Below are 20,901 nucleotides of genomic sequence, written 5' to 3'. Positions count from 1 at the left end.
AAATTTCTAATTTTGCAATGTATGCTGTAAAAGAAGTGTGTGTTTGTGCGCGCGCGCGCGCGCGTGTGTGTGTGTGTGTGCGTGTGTGTGTGATTTTGGGTTTTAACGTAGCTTTAACAATTTTTCAGTCATATCGCCACGATGTCTGAATTGTGTCAGTTTGTAGCGATGTCTAGCATTGCGGCATCATGCCGCAGGCATGTAGTTTATTGTCCCACCTAGTCACATTATCCTGACACCAGGCCGACCAGACCTAACACTAACCTCTTAATGCTGATCGCCAAGCGAGACAGCTATTAGTACTAGTTTTATAAGTCTTTGATATAACTCGGCTGGAGTTCGAACCCCGCGACCTCCCTAATCCGAGGCGGACGCTTTAACCACTAGGCCACCAGAGCGGTATTGTGTTGCAAACAACTCGGCAACGAATAAAGTTATAAAAAGATGGTTGCTGCATATTACAAACAAGCAGACAAACTATCACAAAGATAGATTAATAGATGTATACAAACGTACATATGTAAATTCATAAGAAATCTCAACTTTATATGAAAACACACGTACATACATGCAAACATAAATACAACACACTAAGGTATTTACATATGTAGCTAAACTATGGGCTGCTGTTCCACAAACACAGCTTGATATGTGTATTAGATGTGGGAATGTTTATACAGACTTGATACTTCATTGTTGTGTTAGTTGTCCTTATATGTCGAACTTTCGAAATTCTTTCTGGGATTTCCTTACTGATAAATTTCCCCTGAGCCTGCACATTACGTTATTTAATGCAGAAGATGAGCTGCAACTACAATATCTTTTAGGTAAAAGGTTACCATCAGGAGTAATCGACAAAGAAAACTCCAAGCTATTCGTCCTGTATGCAGCATACTTTGTCATGCAGTGTGCAGCTATCTTCTGTAAATAAGGTACTGAAACTTGCAACTTATGAGTTGACGAACACTTTGTTGATTGATATTGTGTAAGAATTTGTATTCCAATATAGAATATTTTTTTTTTTTTTTTTTTTTTTTTTTTTTTTTTATATTTATTGATTGTATTCAGATGATTTATTCTTATATCATGTAATCTTCCATGGAAGGAAATAAAGATGATGATGATGATGATGATAAGAAATCTCAACTTTATATGAAAACACACGTACATACATGCAAACATAAATACAGTTCAAATTTATTCGCATTCATAAATTCAGTTTCATTTGACAGACTGACGGAAAATCAGGCATTACGGATCACTGCCATCTCACCTCTGTCTGCGTGGGTTCGAGTCTCGGGTTCAGCCGATGTGGGTATGTGAGAAAGCTTGCCAGTAGCTTCTCGTGGGTCGGTAGTTCTTTCCGGGGTTTTCCCGGGTTCTTCCTCCACCGTTAATACTGGCCGCTATGTATTGCCTCTTGTATCTTGTGATGAAAAATGGCGTTAAACCCTACAACAACAACAACAACAATCGTCTACTGTCGCAAATGCTGGAATATTTCTTTCCAATATAACCCCACCCACCGTTATACAAACATACTTTTATCAAGTTCTGCAAAGTTAACATCTTCTCACCTTAAGAGGGATGAAGTGTTACAGAATATTCAATGTCACGTGCACTTAATTATCCAACCAAGAAGATGAATATCATCATATACACTATTTTTGTTTGTGCATATATATATATATATATATATATATATATATATATATATATATATATATATATATATATATATATATATATATATATATATATATATATAATAATAATAATAATAATAATAATAATAATAATAATATGGGCTTTGTATAGCGCCTAATCTTTAGAAGCACTAAGCGCTTTACAACATTAGACAACACCTGTAAGATATAAAACATATAATGATATGATTACAAAAACAAACACCATGAAATTAGAAAACATTATATACAATTTTTTAAAAAAAATTTGTGTTTGTGTGTGTGTGTGTGTGTGGGGTACATGTCTTTTTTCCCTGGATAAATCCATCAGAGTAGATGTGATGCTGCTATGAACGACTCTGTTAGCTGCAGTCAAAAACTCGAATCGACTCAAGTGAGACCGTCACTATTTATCGTAAACGGTAAGAAGGGCATCAATTGCTACTCCCTGAATCACTGTCACTGGAGCGTATTACGTTGACACGCAACCACAAAACGCTCCCATGACGATGTAGACTGAATAACTTTCTGCAGGGAAAGGTACGCATGCTCCGAAAAACATTACAAAAGATTACAAGTGTTGATATATGCAAATATTGATCAATTACTTAATGAAACACAATCGTGTAACTATGTGACGAATATAATCACTGAAAAATCGATATCATAGTTTTGTTAACTTACGTCTCGCGAAGTGGTGCTAATTAGGAATTTATTTTCCTTTCGAACCCATTACATCGCACCCGAAAACAAACCACGTAAAATGGCTGTCCTCCTTACAACTGAGTTAATCCTTCAGCATTACATATCGTAATAGAAGTTTAGTTTCGTAAATTGGCCCCTTACAAATTTCTTAACTTAAGGTTATGATGTGACTTTTCAGCTATTTTTGATTACTGTTTAAAGATATGGATATATTTGTGGACTAGGTGTTTCGGGCTTGTTTTGTCCTTGAAATTGATGTCAGGCATGTACACCTTCCATAGTTACTCTGCAGCATGTTGATAGTGAAATACCAATAGTCGGCTAGGAAGAAGAGCTAGCCTCCCATAGCAGTAAACACATGGGTTTGGGGCAAGTAGAATATCTCAAAAACGGCTTGATGACAACTATTTTCAATTGCATCAGCCTGTTTAGTACACATTGCATTTGCTGAATTTTCATCTAAGAAAAGGGCTTGTGTTTGCATTGTGAGCATCAGATGGTGTCAAAAATGACATTCGGACATGAAAATTGGAGGTAGAAATTTTGGTTTGGGTGCATAAATTTCTTCTGCTATGAACTGCCATTGACTTCCTTGGTCAAGTGGATAATATTCTTATGCTTTGTTTTAATATAAGTATCTAAAAATATGGACCTTTTTGACCTCACTTGAGTATTTGAATTGTTTTTGATTTTTTAAACTAGGTCGCTGATTGCGGCATTAAATTCGTACATAAAAACTGGCCCCTGCCCCTTTAATCCTAGATACCTTGAACTTGTTAATCACGTCATACATATATGTATGTATGTATGCATGTATGTATGTATGTATGTATGTATGTATGTATGTATGTGTGTGTGTGTGTGTGTGTGTGTGTGTGTGTGTGTGTGTGTGTGTGTGTGTACGTATGTATGTATGTATGTGTGTGTGTATGTATGTATGTATGTATGTATGTATGTATGTATGTATGTGTGTGTATGTGTGTGTATGTATGCATGTATGTGTTTTTATAAAACAGTTTTTTTTATAGCTTTGATAAAGAATGATAACATAATGTGATGCGAGTTTGACTTCGGTAAATGGCAAATTTCATACTCATTATCAATCAAACCACCTTTCTGTTTGGGAAAGAACGTCACTGAAATGAACAAAGAGAAAATGCAAGACGTGAACAACACAAAATTCCACCAGCCAATTAAGTACACTGCCCACCTATTTTCTTTCCTACGACAACGATTTACCTTGGAACGTTTGCAATCATTGGTAATCTACGTTCACAGGCCAATATCGATAAGATAAAACAGAGGTTCGCGCAGAATTTTCAGTTGTGTGGTGGGGGAGGCAATTATGTAGCAGTCACCTATTATTTTTACGGATGTAGACCAAAACACGTTTAGACCCCACTCAATCCCACTCCTCCCAGATGTGCGGTCTTTCATGAGATAAAAATAATTATCTGCATAAAAATTGTTTTAGAAAATGAACTGAGACCTACCTTAATTTCGGACATTAATCCGCCTGCATAGATCTATCCAGAATATTTACATCGAATTGTGCTTTATCAAAATCCACATTCACAATTCCTTTCATTAATTTCACCTATCCGAATGTGCACATGGACTGATATGCGCACTGTCGTTATTTTTTTCAAGCTTCGTTAAAATGACCTATCTCAATATACACAGGAAGATCTTCATTTCAATTGTTTGGGATAACGAGTTGTTGACAATGCTGTGGAAGCGCCGCATAAGCAAAACTTATTCTTGCAAATCGTTACCCAAAGATAATAAGTAATGTTCTGTGTACAGCATATCTGAATGGAACTGGTCTGCGATGGGTATCATCTTTTTGTCCGGTACATGGGGCGTATTTAAAGTAGATATCACGTACTCGCTGTTAGAACGCAATTATATGAAATGCTATTTGTAACACTACACCATCCCACGTTATGTTCATTTCAAAAGAGTTATCATAATTCAATACACTGGCAAATTGTCATTAAAGTTAATAAAACATACATGGTTTCAAGCCCCTCTTGATCGATGCGCTCTGATAAGCGTGTAACGGTATGCAAACTTCAGCAAACAATTACGTCTTATCAAAATACTTTTTGCGAGTTCTTGTTCATTTACCTGGATAATTCAGAACACCTATTAATATATATTCTAGTTTATGAATTTAAAAGAAGTAAACAGCTGAAAAAATCTCAATGAGATTAATAACAAAGCTTTATCAGATATTCGGAAAATATTGCCATATCATGTAAATAGCATAAAAGCAATCATTGAATCCAATTTTACACAATACTAAATCTTCAGTATACACTGCATCCATGACATCAACACCATACTCAAGGTCATAATCACACCGTTCATGTTCAAGGTCATAATAAAACCATTCATACTCAAGGTCATAATCACACCGTTCATGATCAAGGTCATAATCACACCGTTCATGATCAAGGTCATAATAAAACCATTCATACTCAAGGTCATAATCACACCGTTCATGATCAAGGTCATAATCACACCGTTCATGATCAAGGTCATAATCACACCGTTCATGATCAAGGTCATAATCACACCGTTCATGATCAAGGTCATAATCACACGTTCATGATCAAGGTCATTAAAACATTGTTAAAGGCCAATATAACAGCTGAGAACACGTCCGTATAAATGTCCACGTAAGAGCAGTGACAATCCCGAAGATGTAACGTCCTCTTGTTATCGGTGACACTCTTCGTAATAATCTTCAACTGAGTTATCTGATCAAACAGGAGATAATTAGATTTACTTGGAAATAATTTCCTGACCCTTAATTTACATTTACTTTGAAAAGTTCGCGATCTCTAAATTTGGTATTATTTGTAACCCTGTTGCTGGCAGACATTTGATGCAGACTTTATGTACACGATAAGCGCAACAATTTTTCTTTGAAAATCTGATATTGTGAGCATTGACAATTGTTTTTTATTTTCTTCATCTCCGAGTTGATGTTGTCAGTTATGATGCGATGGACATTTTTCAAACAAGCAAAACTACATGTAGACTCTCCTAACTGTTGATAGCTGTTTTAATCACACTCACTTTTAAAAGCATGTCATTTCAATATAGTCCTTTGCAGTTCAGAGTTTATATTGATTACACTGTAGGTGAGATAAATAAATATATTAACCGAAGTCAGGATAACAACACAAAACTAATTTGGCAGAAATGAAGCCATGTCAGTTCTACATAGTTAAGAGTGCACCATTCTGGCACTCCCCGGTACCATATGGTTATTAGATCACAGCAACATTGCAAATATAAGATTTGTTGATATCTTTCAGTTACGACATTTATTACTCAGCTTAATAATTAATGAACCTCAAAAGATAATAACCACGGAACATACAAAAAGTGGGGGAATGAGAGCGGAGGGGCGTGGATGAAAACAGCTGAACAGAGAAAATTCGAAACTGGAAAAGATAGATAGCGGGAGGGAGTCCTTAACAGGGCGACCCATCGACAACGTTTTGATAACTAGTGAAACAGATGCCATGAAGGTATATTTTTTCATGAAAGGTAAATCCAGCTGATTAAAAATAGTTGTATACTTGAAAGAGGAAATTAGCTAGGAATCTACAAGTAATGGTTACAAGACAAGATGTACTGACCTTCATTCGTTCTTTGTAGTAAGTCGTATAAAGATGGCATACATATAAATACACTATCAAATGGATGTCAGTCACTCGGCAAATGAACATAGGTAAGATTATGTTCGTCTTATAGGTTCATTCTCCCTCTGAAACTGTTCATGAAAATCATTGGAGCCAGCGAGGACTCGAACAAGGAACCATCAATTGGAACTAACATTGTCGGTTAGTAATGAATCGGGAGAAGACACGATGTGTATATATCACAGTCTGGATTCGAAACCAAGTTAGTCCGTCTCGCAGCTATGGTAGCATACCACTTGACTAAATGGTCCCGACCAGCTGCGTGGTCTAGTATACTTGGACCGTTATAGTCCTTTTACATGTTAAGAAAGTAACATAATATCTCATCAAAATAGACTTTCATGGACCTTCTGTTTATCGTTCTCTTGACGCCCACCAACCCCTTCCTCTGTATGTTTCACTTACCACAAGAAACACGTATTGCTTGGGCTTATTTGTTTCATTAAGCTGAGAAATACTGAACCTGTTAAAACTGATTTGGGAAACTTCTTATGATAAAGTTTCAGCTAAGAATAATGGTAAAGCTGTGTCCGGTGAAACTGGATTTTCATTGATATATTTCACCATATTCTTTCTCTTTAAAACCGGAAGTGAGCATGCATTCCTTTCCCAGATGGATTATTTTACTTCAATCTTCCCGTTCAACACTGTCTTATTCTAAAACAAACATACATCCTCAAGTTGACAATTAACATTTCTCAATTTTCTATTTTCTGGTAAACCTCAATAAAAGGACAGGCGAATGATCCAATGTCCAAGTAAGATATGTAACCTTAGGACATGTTATTCGGAGTTCGGTGTGTAAAGCATCGAACTCATAATCCCTAAGGGCCGAGGGTTAGATGCACACCGAAACCCGTCCAGATCAGCTGTCTTATGAATGGCCCATAATTCCCATTTCCGTTATTTAGCCAATGATGTGCTAAAAGCAAAACAACAAAAACAAACAGTCAGATTTAATGATCAGGTAGTAAAATATCGAGAGAAACTTTATCCCTTAGGATTCGGTGCTATTTTACGGTTCATTGTTGCACGTTCTGGAAGAATACAGCGCTGTTCTCATTGGGGCCAGTGTAAGTCATGCCTCCGCTGGAAACCTGGCTTCGTCAGCTTATTTTAACATCAGTATTATATAATACATGCTAATATTCTTTTTCAGACTCATCCCATTGATTTGTGGACTTCACCTTTCGTGATGGTGAATAGACTGTATCCAAAGTTTAGTGTATTGAACTGTACGTATTGTGCAACATATATATGCCGAATGTTTGTATTGTTGTCAGGGCCGGATTACCCATTAAGCACACTAAGCACGTGTTTAGGCACCAGCCCAACAAGGGCACCAGAAAAATTTCAAATTAATTGTTGATGATAAAATTGAATCAATTATATATGACAATTTCGATCTGCATGTACGAGTATTTTAGTTTGGAAGTGTTTTCCCACCATTTTAGCTTTTACTATTTTGTTTTAGTTTCACATATTGTAGGAGGTGGGGGCACTATACTATTTTCAGAGCTTAAGGCCTTGGGAAGCCATAATCCAGCTCTGATTGTTGTTTATGTCTTGTATACGCATACTATTAAAGAATATGTTGCATCACATGAGAATCGTGTAGTACGGACGAATCTAACTTCTATGGCATAGAAGGGACGACAGTTCAACTCATTACTCTATTCAGTACATATTTATACAAACTATAGTGAATTCTTCTCAACCTCAGTCAGATAATCACCCTCTCTATATATATATATATAGTTTTATTGCCTCAGTCGCATGTATACCACTAACCCATATATATATATATATGGGTTAGTGGTATACATGCGACTGAGGCAATATAAATGATAACAGGAAATTGATGGGCGAGTAGATATATGGATTGGTGATATCCACTTGATTGAGGCAATATAAATGATATTAGGACAAACAACTGATGCTTAAGTAAATATGTGGACTGGTGATATCCGTGTGGCTGAGTCAACATAAATGATAACAGGAAATTGATGGGCAAGTAGATATATGGATTGGTGATATCCACGTATATGAGGCAATATAAACGATTTTAGATCAATTGCTGGCCATGTAGATATATGGATTGATTGTACCCATGTGACTCAGGCAGTAGAAACGATAATTGGACAATTGATGGTCACGTATATATATATGGATTGGTGATATCCACGTATATGAGGCAATATAAATGATAATAGGGCAATTGCTGGTCAAGTAGATATATGGATTGATTGTACCCATGTGACTCAGGCAGTAGAAACGATAATTGGACCTGATGGATAAGTAGATGCATGGATTGATGTTTCCCACGTGACTGAGGCAATATAAATGATAATAGGGCAATTGATGGGTAAATAGATATACGGATTGGTGATATCTTTGTGACAGAAAAAAAATTAGTGATTAGATAAGAGCTGAAGGGTAAACCTTTGTAGGGAGTGTAAAAGTTTCCAATGGAAAGGCAATGAAAACAAAAAAATGCAAGTATATTCTACGGATTCATCAGGCCGTTTCAACCTTCCAACCATATGTCAATTATTCATTTGTATATCAATCCATCCATTGAGGATTTTAGCCATCTAAAACATATGGTTCGATTTTTTGATTACTGCGATCAAGACTTCGTACAGGATATTAAAGACCTGTTGGTACATTTGATGAGTGTACAGTCCACGATCGAGTCTGTAATATTCAGGTTTGGAACTTTCTAGAATAATTCAATGTCACAAATATATACCTTGCTGATCTAAATATAGACCGTACCTGATCTAAATATAGACCATGCTGATCTAAATATAGACCTTACCTGATCTAAATATAGACCGTACCTGATCTAAATATAGACTGTGCCTGGTGTAAATTTGGGTCTTGCCTGATGTAAACATGGATCGGTGACTTCGGTAACTTGATATCGTAATAAAGTGCAGATTAATACTGTATTATACTCACTAATTAATAAATAAATTTATTAATTAAAATCCACAGGAAATAAACACTTCTTATTTAATAAAAGCTTAATACAAAATTCAGATTTGGATTAATATTATAACAACTTTTGTTTCAAAATCAATGAAAGGTTTTAATGAGAATTCGGTTCTTCAAACAATTTATCAAAGTTTGTAATAGTCACACTATTTGTGTAAAAATGAATATTTCCATCGCATCCTTTATGCACAAACAAACATACACACATAATATCCACAATATATATGATAAATTAGATGTATTTCAAACATCACAGCTTGAATCAACAAAAGTAGTGGGCATTTAAGCTATAGTTACGTAAGGCAGTGAGACACCTGAAATGTAAGAAATTCTAGTGAAGTAAGGCAGTGAGACACATGAAATGGGACAAACTGTAGTGGAGTAAGGCAGTGAGACAAAAGAAATGTAAGAGATTGTAGTGGGGTAAGGCAGTGAGACACCTGAAATGTAAGAAATTTTAGTGAAATAAGGCAGTGAGACACCTGAAATGTAAGAAAATGTAATTGAGTAAGACAGCGAGACACCTGAAATGTAAGAAATTGCAGTGAAGTAAGGCAGTGAGACACCTGAAATGTAAGAAATTGCAGTGAAGTAAGGCAGCGAGTCACCTGAAATATAAGAAATTGTGGTACAATATATCACGAAAGCTTTAGGCTATTTTATGGTTAGAGTTTTAAATCAGATTCGTTAATCTGTCGTAAAATGAGTACGAAATCGTAATGTTTTATTTAAGCAAAATGTTGTTGATAAAACAGTCTTTTTGCTGTAAAATGATTCATAAAAAGACAAATATGTAATGCAATTTGCTATTATTATTATTATTAATTTTAAATAAGTTTAATACATAATCGTATGCCTTTGTTTGGGAAACGAACTTGTATACATTGCTTATTATTAGATCTGGATCTCTGTGTGATATATTACAGATTTCAGAAGACATATTTACCAAAAGTATGATGGAAACTTCTTGCATTGCTATATTTGCTCCATATTTCATGTCAGAGATAAGTCCTTGTATTGTTTGCCAACTGAATTCATCTGGGTTTTTTATTCGCCGGATGAGATCAAGAACCAACTCCATGTTTACGTCTTCGAGCTCGAGAGAAGGCCTTAGACAAATTTAACACGCTTCCATCCATTTTTTTTTCTGTCACTATACAACTGCCAAGCAAATCTTTGACTGCCACATCAGAAGTTACATGCACTGCAGTCAAAAAATCTCATCTTTCTTCTACTGTCCCTACGGAAATAAATCATTTAACAGAAAGAAAGGTCCTTGTGCTGTGGCCCCTCAGTTAATAAGGATTGTCACGCACGTCACGCTAAGTACATACTGATTTCCTGGCTGAATGAGTGTGATGAATTTGGCAGGCCTGGTAAAATCGGAAGAAAACTGGTATGATGAATTTGGCAGTCCTGATTCAAATGACATACAACTAGTGTGATTTAAGATAGGAGAAAAAATATTGTGAAAAATCTCAAATGGAGAAATCTGAATTAAATCGACAGGATTGTTTTTCGCATTGATCAAGACCGGGCCTACAAGATTTTCAAAGAATAGGACATTTAAAACTTTTTTGATGTTGTTGTAATTGTTTTGTGAGCGTTTAACTTAAGATTTGGTGCTAACTTTAGAATGGTCCATTGATTAGATAGTTGTCCTATGTCAAATAGAATGGTTCATTGATGACATAAACGTCTCATATTTAATGGAATAGTTCATTGGTGAGATGACTGTCTTATATGTAATGGAATGGTTCATTACTGAGTTAGTTGTCTTATGTATAATGTATGGTTTTTTATGAGATAGTTATAGATGAGATAGTAGACTAATGAAATGGTCCACTTATGAATTAGTTGTCACGTGTCTAATGGACTGGTTCATTGATGAGATAACTGTCTTACGTGTAATGGAATGGTCCATTAATGAGCCAGTTGTCGAATGTCTAATCGGATGGTTGATTGATGAGATAATTGTCTTATGTCTAATGGAATGGTCCATTGATTAGACAGTTAGCTTATGTTGAATGGAATGGTCTATTGAGGAGTTAGTGGTCTTATGTCTAATGGACTGTGTTACGGATATCTGATTTAATTCACGTTTATTTTTAATTTAATTGTTTGTCAATTTTAAATATTTTATTCTATTATAATGTAAATTTATTCACTAGAGATGATACTTTTTCAGAAAATTGTTTGACCTTGACTGTTAGTTTATAAACACCAGGTGTTGATCTAAATTCCGACCTTGATTCAAAATTAGTAAACAAAGTTCTATTTTATTTTAAAATGATCGGTCGTTTCCAAGGTCATGATGTGATTACGTTTAAGATGTAAACAATTTTTAAAAATGTATTTCTTAGAGAAAATTATTGGTTTAATCAAGGCCATATTTTGTGTACGTGATATAAACTTAATCACGTGACCCCCTTTGATTTCACAATTCCGGTTTTTCCATAACTACGCATTTGTTAGTTTTAACATTGATGTGTAGAGAGAGGTTTCTCAGTTTTGGGGCTTTTCACACTGATGTCAAGTTAATTTTTGTTGTAGCCAGATCTTGAGCTATAATTTTCTTCAGATCATTTGGATTTCAAAAGGATTAATTCTTTGTTCTCCGGAAATATTTTGAGGAGTGCTTGCATATACATTGTGGAAAGACATTGCTTACAAATATAATTTGGATTAACAACACCGGAGTGCCATTATTTGTATTTCTACATGGAACTGTAGATAAGCACAGTACTGATTACAGCATACGTCATCGTCATCCATCTTGGATTTTCCATCAGGTTTCGAACTTGAAATTATTAGAACAATTATTACTAGGACGTTTGTAATTTAATTCGTGGATTTTCTTAGATTATTTTTGGATTTGTTTCTTGAAACCGTGAGTTCTTTCGTTTCTTCGTTTTTACAGAATTTTCCATGAAAATTAATTATGTGTTAAATCTTAAAAAGCTTGTTGTTTTCACTCTCTTTGTGTTACTGTTTTTTTGAGCCGAAACACGTAACAGACTGGTTCATTGATGAGATGACTGTCTTATGTGTAATGGAATGGTTCTCTGACGAGATAGTTGTAGATGAGATAGTAGTCTAATGGAATGGTAAACTTATGAGTAAGTTGTCACATGTCTAATGGACTGGTTCATTGATGAGATAACTGTCTTACGTGTAATGGAATGGTTCATTAATGAGCTGGTTGTCTTATGTCTAATCGGATGGTTGATTGATGAGATAATTGTCTTATGTCTTATTGAATGGTCCATTGATTAGACAGTTGCCCTATGTTGAATGGAATGGTCCATTTATGAGTTAGTTGTCATATGTATAATGGACTGGTTCATTGATGAGATAACTGTCTTACGTGTAATGGAATGGTTCATTAATGAGCTAGTTGTCTTATGTCTAATCGGATGGTTGATTGATGAGATAATTGTCTTATGTCTTATTGAATGGTCCATTGATTAGACAGTTGCCCTATGTTGAATGGAATGGTCCATTTATGAGTTAGTTGTCATATGTCTAATGGACTGGTTCATTGATGAGATAACTGTCTTATGTCTAATGGAATGGTTCATTATTGAGTTAGTAATCTTATGTGTAATGGTATGGTTCAATGATAAGATAGTTGTCTTATGTCTTATGGAATGGTCCATTGATCAGATAGTTGTCTTACGTCTAATGGAATAGTCTATTCATCAGATAGTTTGCAGATGTCTAATGAAATAGTCCATTGTCTAATGGAATGGTCCATTGATAAGTATTTGTCTAATGGACTGGTTCATTGATGAGATAATTGTCTTATGTGTAATGGAATGGTTCGGTAATGAGTTGGTTGTATTATGTCCAATGGAATGGTCCATTGATGAGTTAATTGTATGTTTAATGGCATCTTCGCTAGCCAAGGTTCCGATAACCCTTTCTACACCTTGGTATAATCGAGCTGATATTTCTGAGCTTTAGGTCTGTGAATTTCATTGGATGAGGCAGCGAGCCACCGCATCCAATCAAAAATTAAGTTGTTCAAATTTGATCACTTTTCCTACGTGATCGAGACAAGGGGAGCACACAACTTGAATGAACTGATAAATAAGCAATTTTCAAGTGCCGGTCCGTGTTTGCACAAATACCTTTCACTCAAACAGACCTGTAATGGCTTCCCTCTGGTATATAGTCATACATACTTGCGATGGTAAACTTACAAAGTATACATTTTAGGTCAGTTGTCACCACCATTTTCGGCCGAGTACAATGCACCACACTATAGGTTTTCGATCCGCCAAGGTGTAAATAGGGTTATCGGAACCTTTGCTAGCGAGGACGGTTTAATGGTGGCATTACATGGTGGGTATTTAACCGGAATACAATTATACTGTTCAGCTATACAGTTATTATTGCAGAATGACTAATGTCTTTGTATTAGATATGCAAAAGCATCAAAGTTCTAACTACGAGTACGACAGAGTATTTGCTGTTGTCCTCGAGGTATAATTTATGAAAATTATTATTTGGACGACATTGATTAAGTTTTTACTTGATGTCGTGTAAAAATTTCAAAGGGCAGTTGTGATAACAATAACAGCGTTAATTTCTAATTTAACCATAGCGGAATTAAAAACAAACCACGAGGTATAATTCAAATTCTCAATGGTATGCAACCAGTTTGAAGAAGTCATGCAAGTGAATAATTACTTTCAACAGGGATACCTACAGCTTTTATATCATTATAACAATGGTAAGTTATTGTTTGATACATGCATAACATTACATAACGATTTTATTTTGCGTAGGCGGATAGGCGTAGTGATATGGCGTAGTGATATGTCGAGGCCGTTATGCTTTTAATAGACTTCCAGAATAAGCCTATTCTATCCGAATAAAATGTCTCAGAATGTGATAAATCGATGATTGCGCTTTAGGAATAGTTTACATAACTGCATTCGCCCAAGAAGGCTGGTTTCTTAGCTGTAATTAGCTAAATGGGACTGCTTTATTAAAATGTCACCAGTGTAATGAAAATTTGAATTAAAATTAGTAAAGAAAAACCTTGCCGTGCCACATATCTTCTCGTATGCACATGTAAATTACGAAAGATAGAAAAGGCAGGTGTGACAATTCACCAGTAGTATCCTTGAGATGGGCTTCATTACTGGTAACTGTATAAACAAATAACGCAAATATTTCAGATTGCACGACAATGTTATTAAAATTTTCTAAAATATTCCGGAGACAGTTGTATTTTTATGCTGCATACGTCTGAGGCACTCAGAATGACGGAGATTCTTTTTCATTGGTTGTGAAGGGCATTCCTTTTCATAATTAGTTCATTTATGTTTGTGGGGTGTTGTCGAAAATCATTCTCTCGCCAAAGAACTTGTTCCACGAGCCTATTCACTATTTGGATGCACACATAGACAAGGTCAATCACTATCACAGTGTCCGGATGTGTAGGTCGTTAAATATTTAGTTATACGTGCAAAGATTGGTGTGGTATTTAAACAGTATTTGATTGGGAGCAACTCGAGTTACATTAAACTGTCGCCTTCTCTTGATTCATGTGTCCGGCTACATTAAAGGGTTGATTCAGGAAGCCTGAAGTCGTAGGTATCTATCACTGAAATCATACAAATGAGTCCTGATCATTCTTAAACTTTTGTTGTAAATCCACATAATTTTCTGGGACATTACAACGATATTAGGATCTCCTCGGATGTTACAGCGGTATTGAACGTTGTTCAAGAATATACACTTGAAAAAGCTAATGCACAGCAAGGACAATGCACTGCTGTTATATTATGTTCCAGTCTTATCTTTAACAATGAAAACGAGAGATAAGAAAGGTTTGCCATTAATCGATTAATACTGTGACTAATAACATAGTAAGCCATAGTGAGGTTTATTTATGCAATGGATATTTTTTAACGAAACCGAGAAATAAGCAATAATATATACGTACAGATAAACTGAATCCACGATGCAGCGGAATTATTTCAAGGTCAGACATGCATGCATTAAGTCCATAAATGTTATGATCGTTTGTAAATTATATGAATCAGTTGATTTCGTTATCTAATGTAAAGGACGGTCTCTAAGACAGTAGAAAACAACATCCCCCCCCCCCCAAATAAAGCCGATTCCTTCTATGTAGACATTATGAAATTGCGGACTACATACAAAATTTACTTCCCTCCGGTATTCAAGAGCCTGGCAACATTCGCACCTTATAAACTGGAGATTGGACAACTGAAGTGCTCCAATAAATATACATATGTCAAAAACACATGTTAGTACATTTGTGTTCACGAAGAATAATACTTCGTTTCGATAACAATCAAAATACACATTCGGCTTACCTTAGGTATGAAAATAAATAAAATAAAGGGTCAAGTGTTGGAACTATTTTGTTCTTTTGAACACCAGTGGGTGTACTCTGAGCTGGTCATCTTAGGGATAATATCCAAAATTGGACAGTGAAGCGCCTTTACTTAGCAGCGCAGAATGAGACAGTCGAGTACGTTATCCTTTACTCCGTCTTCACTATATATATATATATATATATATATATATATATATATATATATATATATATATATATATATATATATATATATATATATATATATGACTTTCATCTTTAAGCAGTTAAAAGACATATATTCAAATTAATTGTTATGCCATGAGAAAGAAAATCATGAAGCAAACAAAGTATCAACCTGGATGGCACATAATGAACATATCTCCCATCGTAGGTTTCATTTCTTGTCCCTGTTGTGTGATTATGGAGAAAGAAATCACAGCTGATGCAAACTCGTACAACCACAAAGCTGTTCAAATACTTCCTGGACCAAACTAGGTTCTATTTCATGAAAATGTGTGTCATCGAACTCGGATATAAACCGAGGAGACAGGCTTAATAATAATGGAAACTAATGTGCATTCGGAATGTTTCTTTGGCTATGAATGAATATCAGCGGAGATTCCAAAACTACTGTTTTCGCCCTCCTATTCATGCCAAATATGTTGTCGGTAACAAAAAATAATATTGGGTTTGTTCTGGAATTCGATATATCTGTATAAAACAGGCGATATCTGTTGTTTTGTGAATAAAATTAAATCTCATATGTTGCATGCTTATCTGTTTCTGAGTAAAGTAGAAATTAAATCATCTCTATCTCGGTGTCATGGTAGAATAGCGTCTCCTTCATTAGCATCCCTTTATAAACTGTACGTAAGTGAAGTTCATCTTGATTATGCTAAATATAAAAATAGAATGCCCTCGTTTATTTATGAAAGCTTATCTACAAAATAAAAACAACAATTGTCACACGATACATTTCTGTTAAAAAGTATTCTACAAATGATCCGCAGCGGGTATTTACGCGCCTGAAGCACGAATTGCCTTTTCTTAATACAAGAAGTATATCATTCATACGACGAATCACAAAATGGCACGTGTTTACCGAATAACTGTTTGTATCGGAGCAGACAAACGTTCGATTAAGACTGATTTTCTTATACACTGCGTTGGTGAGGTATTTTTGATGTTTGAGAAATAAGACCCTGACCTCCAGCCGCAGCCAACTCTGCAGGCCAAAGAGCGTAATACTATTTCAGTGGAGAAATCGTTCGATTGACTTTTCCCCATTTTCAACACAGTTACACAGACCACCACCACCTCTCTCTCTCTCTCTCTCTCTCTCTCTCTCTGCCTCTCTGTCTCTCTCTCTCTCTCTCTCACACACACACACACACACACACACACACGCACGCACGCACGCAGACACATCATCTATGCACGTAATTACGTACATGTTTTTTATGTTCAATGTGCTCTCATACACAAAGTGCTTTGCAATCGACTCGGTAAACTGAGAGGACATATCAAATAAATTTGTTCGTAAAATTTCTCTTGTATGCAAGCTCATAGAGGGTTGCATGACAGGCATCAAAAGGGTACAAAATATCGTTTGTATTTTTTTTTTAATCTTAACTTACAAAATATACAGCAACAACAAATTACATAATTTCTGAAAACATCATTTGTTTTTGTTTTTTACTCGTCCGATTTTAAGTATAACGCTATAAAAATTTTAGTTTGCCTCCCCCACAAGAAAGGAAAGAAAGAAACAAAGCAAGAAAGAAAACTAAACATAGGTCTTTGTGTCCCAATTTTCAGTTTCTATTGAGAACACCTATCATCTCTAAAAATATACCACATGCGATATGGATTGAAGACCATTTGCAGGATATAACCTTTGGCGACAAAGCTGATCAATAGTGATAAAGTTGATATGAGTGATAAAGCTGATCATTAGTGATAAAGCTGATATCAGTGATAAAGCTGATCATTAGTGATAAAGCTGATATCAGTGATAAAGCTGATCATTAGTGATAAAGTTGATATCAGTGATAAAGTTGATATCAGTGATAAAGCTGATCATTAGTGATAAAGCTGATATCAGTGATAAAGCTGATCATTAGTGATAAAGTTGATCATCAGTGATAAAGCTGATCATTAGTGATAAAGCTGATATCAGTGATAACGCTGATCATTAGTAATAAAGCTGATTATCAGTTGTTTACTAAACGACGGCATCATTCCTGTGACGACTGAAAACACGCTACATTGTATCCACGTGCATTATGTGGGTGTATTTAGTTGGATAATGATAATAATAATAATAATAATAATAATAATAATAATTTTTATTATTATTATTATTATTAGTATTAGTATTATTATTATTATTATTATTATTATTATTATTATTATTATATTGATCATCAATGACAAAGCTGATCATCGGTGTTAAAGCTGATTAAATAATAATAATAATAATAATAATAATAATAATAATAATAATAATAATTATTATTATTATTATTATTATTATTATTATTATTATTATTATTATTATTAACTTCATATTCATTGCAACAACAAAATAAAAGAGTCAAACTCCAGACTATCTCAGCAAATTTCACCCTTCTGCTGTGTCCAAACAAACAAATTACAATCTTCGACGTTCAAATAATATGGTCATTTGCCTAAATTCTACCAAAACCATCTTTTATCACCTCAACCGTATATTTGTGGAACAATCTCGAACATGATACTCAAAGAAGAATGTCTTACAGTGCTTTGACAAAGTGTTTATGTCCAAATATCGTAATTAGCAAAATGCCAAGTTTTATTAATCGAAGACTGGATGTTATCGATACTAGATTTTGACATAATGCAAGTTCATTTAAAGCTGATCTTTACCTTGTTCAACTTGCTGTTCCTGTGGATGGATTGAAACCATCGTGCATTTCTCCATGTTCTGTCGCAAGTAAAGTAGACGACGAACACAGCTGGTAAGAAAATTACTCTCAGTGCCATTAATGAGACTAGCTTAGATTAACTTTCTTGGGAAATGGGCGACGCAAATGATAGATATGGAATTTGACACCATGTATTCACACACACACACACACACACACACACACACACACACAAAACCACACACACACACACACACATACACACACATATATATAACATAATCGGACAATTTCATAAACTTACTAAAATTGTGATTACTGTAATTTTGCACTTCTCTCTCTCTCTCTCTCTCTCTCTCTCTCTCTCTCTCTCTCCAATAATTTTTCATTCTTATTATGTTGTCATTTTGAATTTGTTGTGATAGTTGTATCATGTACGGAGAGGGCTAATTTGTTAGAAATAATACAAAATCCCATTGTATCTTATTGTGACAATACAAGAGGTTTAAACAAACCGCAGTTAATTGTATAATGTTGAAAATCTGTCTCTAAGTTTATTTGACCTGTAAAGCGCATGCGCGACTTGGATGTGAACTGATAGGTTGACCGGTTTATAAAGACATATATTTAAAGGTCAGTAATTGTTATCTTACATGATTTCGTGCCAGATTGTGAGAATGGTTTCAGTGTAATGAATATACTATTTCAGATGCTTGTTGCTACATAGTATAAACTATGATGTACATAACATTGCAATATTACACAATTACAGACCTTTGTTTCAGTGAATATCAAGTTTGATGAACCAATAAATCACATATTGATTGATAGCAAACAAAATCAATATGATGTGTTTATTGGTTAAGCTTTATTACAGTCGATAATGTGATATATCAATCAAAACTCGCTTTCATCACTAAAAGGACATATCCCCTTGGGTGGGATACAAAGAAACGGGGTGGTTGGGCTTGTTTGCTCATTATAGATCACCAAATGTCACATTCAAGTATCACTGAGTACTGTAATTTTAAGACATATACGAGGCGGAATGTAAGAACCATTTAAACCTATATATTAGGTTCTATTCGTGTACAATGGATTTGGGTTTAAAATCTATTTAAACATATATACCTCGGGATTACCGAATTCTATGACTTACACAAAGGAATGGATGTAAGCACCATTTAAACATATATACTAGTGAGTAAGGAAGTACTGTTTCCGTTGTTATTTTTGTAATCACAATTCATATATGTTGTCGAATTCCTTGAGTGAATGAACGTTTTTGGTGTTATTAAATGAAGATACACGAGAAACCTATTACAACAAGTTCTCAGCACACACTTATTGTTTGAGGAGACTGGTTTTAAAATTGATAAAGTTTTGAATTATTAAAGTATTACATTTGTTTTATCCACAAAATGACGTCCATCATCTAAAGTTCATCTAATGACTTTACAAGTCCCAGACTGCTACCACGATGAACATGCTTGACTGATGAATTTACTAGTCCCGACTGCTACCATCATGAACATGTTTGATTGATGAGTTTACTAGTCCCAGACTGCTACCACAATGAACATGCTTGACTGATGAATTTACTAGTCCCGACTGCTACCATCATGAACATGTTTGATTGATGAGTTTACTAGTCCCAGACTGCTACCACAATGAACATGCTTGACTGATGAATTTACTAGTCCCAGACTGCTACCATAACTTACACACTTCACATTTTTTTACTTATACTGAGGAAAGGTAGAAGTATATCTGCTGTCAAAGACAGTACAAAATCTAGACTTTTATAACACTGCTTATGCATTTTTCTTGCATTTATAAAACTGCAATGTCGAAGCTCATTCTCAACAGCAAGTTTTTCTTGTTTTGTAAGAAACGAGTATGCTGTAATTTTGTCTTCTGAACTTAGATCTCAAAAAGAATTTATTTCCAATATAATGGAGGAATTTTTACGTACATTGACATTGTATAAAATATCGTCTCAACCAGTACACAGTAGTTATTAAGGCACATGCATTTACTTCGTGTTGCTTTTGAACAAGAAAAACTGAAAAGTACTTACCTTTGCATGGCATAATCTGCTGTCAAACTGAGGATCTAGCCTGGGATAGAAGAGGTGCAAAATGAGTGCATCATGGCTAAAGCATACATAAAGAAGGTTTAGAAAGACAACTATTAATTTATAATCAATATGTTGATGCCTCAGTTTAATTTGCTGTTTCCTTATTTACCGATTTTCTCAGTTGTTTGATAATAGTATTTTCTCCACTCTTCTAACAAACAAGATTTTAAATGAATACTCATTTCATGGAAATTTATTAAACGAATGAAATAAATTCTTGTGCGAGCATTGGCAAGCATTGCAATTATTCAACATTTTAATTTTTTTATTATTATCTGGAAGGATCATAAATGTATCATTATTTGTATCGCATGACACAAAATATTAATTTTATTTGACGAAACTGCAGAACAGTATAGTGAATTGCCCGCAATAAATGTGGATG

The 20,901-nt window shown here is 34.8% G+C and overlaps 1 protein-coding gene across 3 annotated transcripts in view; it reads right to left on the bottom strand.

Moving 5' to 3' along the window:
- Window positions 1–20,901, bottom strand: part of LOC149792469 (soluble guanylate cyclase 88E-like) — a 501,393-nt gene that overhangs the window by 219,567 nt on the left and 260,925 nt on the right. For 2 of the 3 annotated variants that reach the window (XM_089971051.1, XM_089971054.1), the window contains exon 3: window positions 20,457–20,496. The gene's annotated coding sequence lies outside the window, so the exon portion shown is untranslated. Of the gene's footprint in view, window positions 1–3,883; window positions 4,184–20,456; window positions 20,497–20,901 lie in introns of those variants that run through there. The other variant, XM_089971052.1, reaches the window with a different exon arrangement.

This window comes from Sinohyriopsis cumingii, chromosome 9 (genome assembly GCF_028554795.1).
Source record: "Sinohyriopsis cumingii isolate HCF-2022 chromosome 9, ASM2855479v2, whole genome shotgun sequence".
NCBI lineage: Eukaryota > Metazoa > Mollusca > Bivalvia > Unionida > Unionidae > Sinohyriopsis > Sinohyriopsis cumingii.
This window is presented reverse-complemented; position numbering and strand designations above follow the sequence as displayed.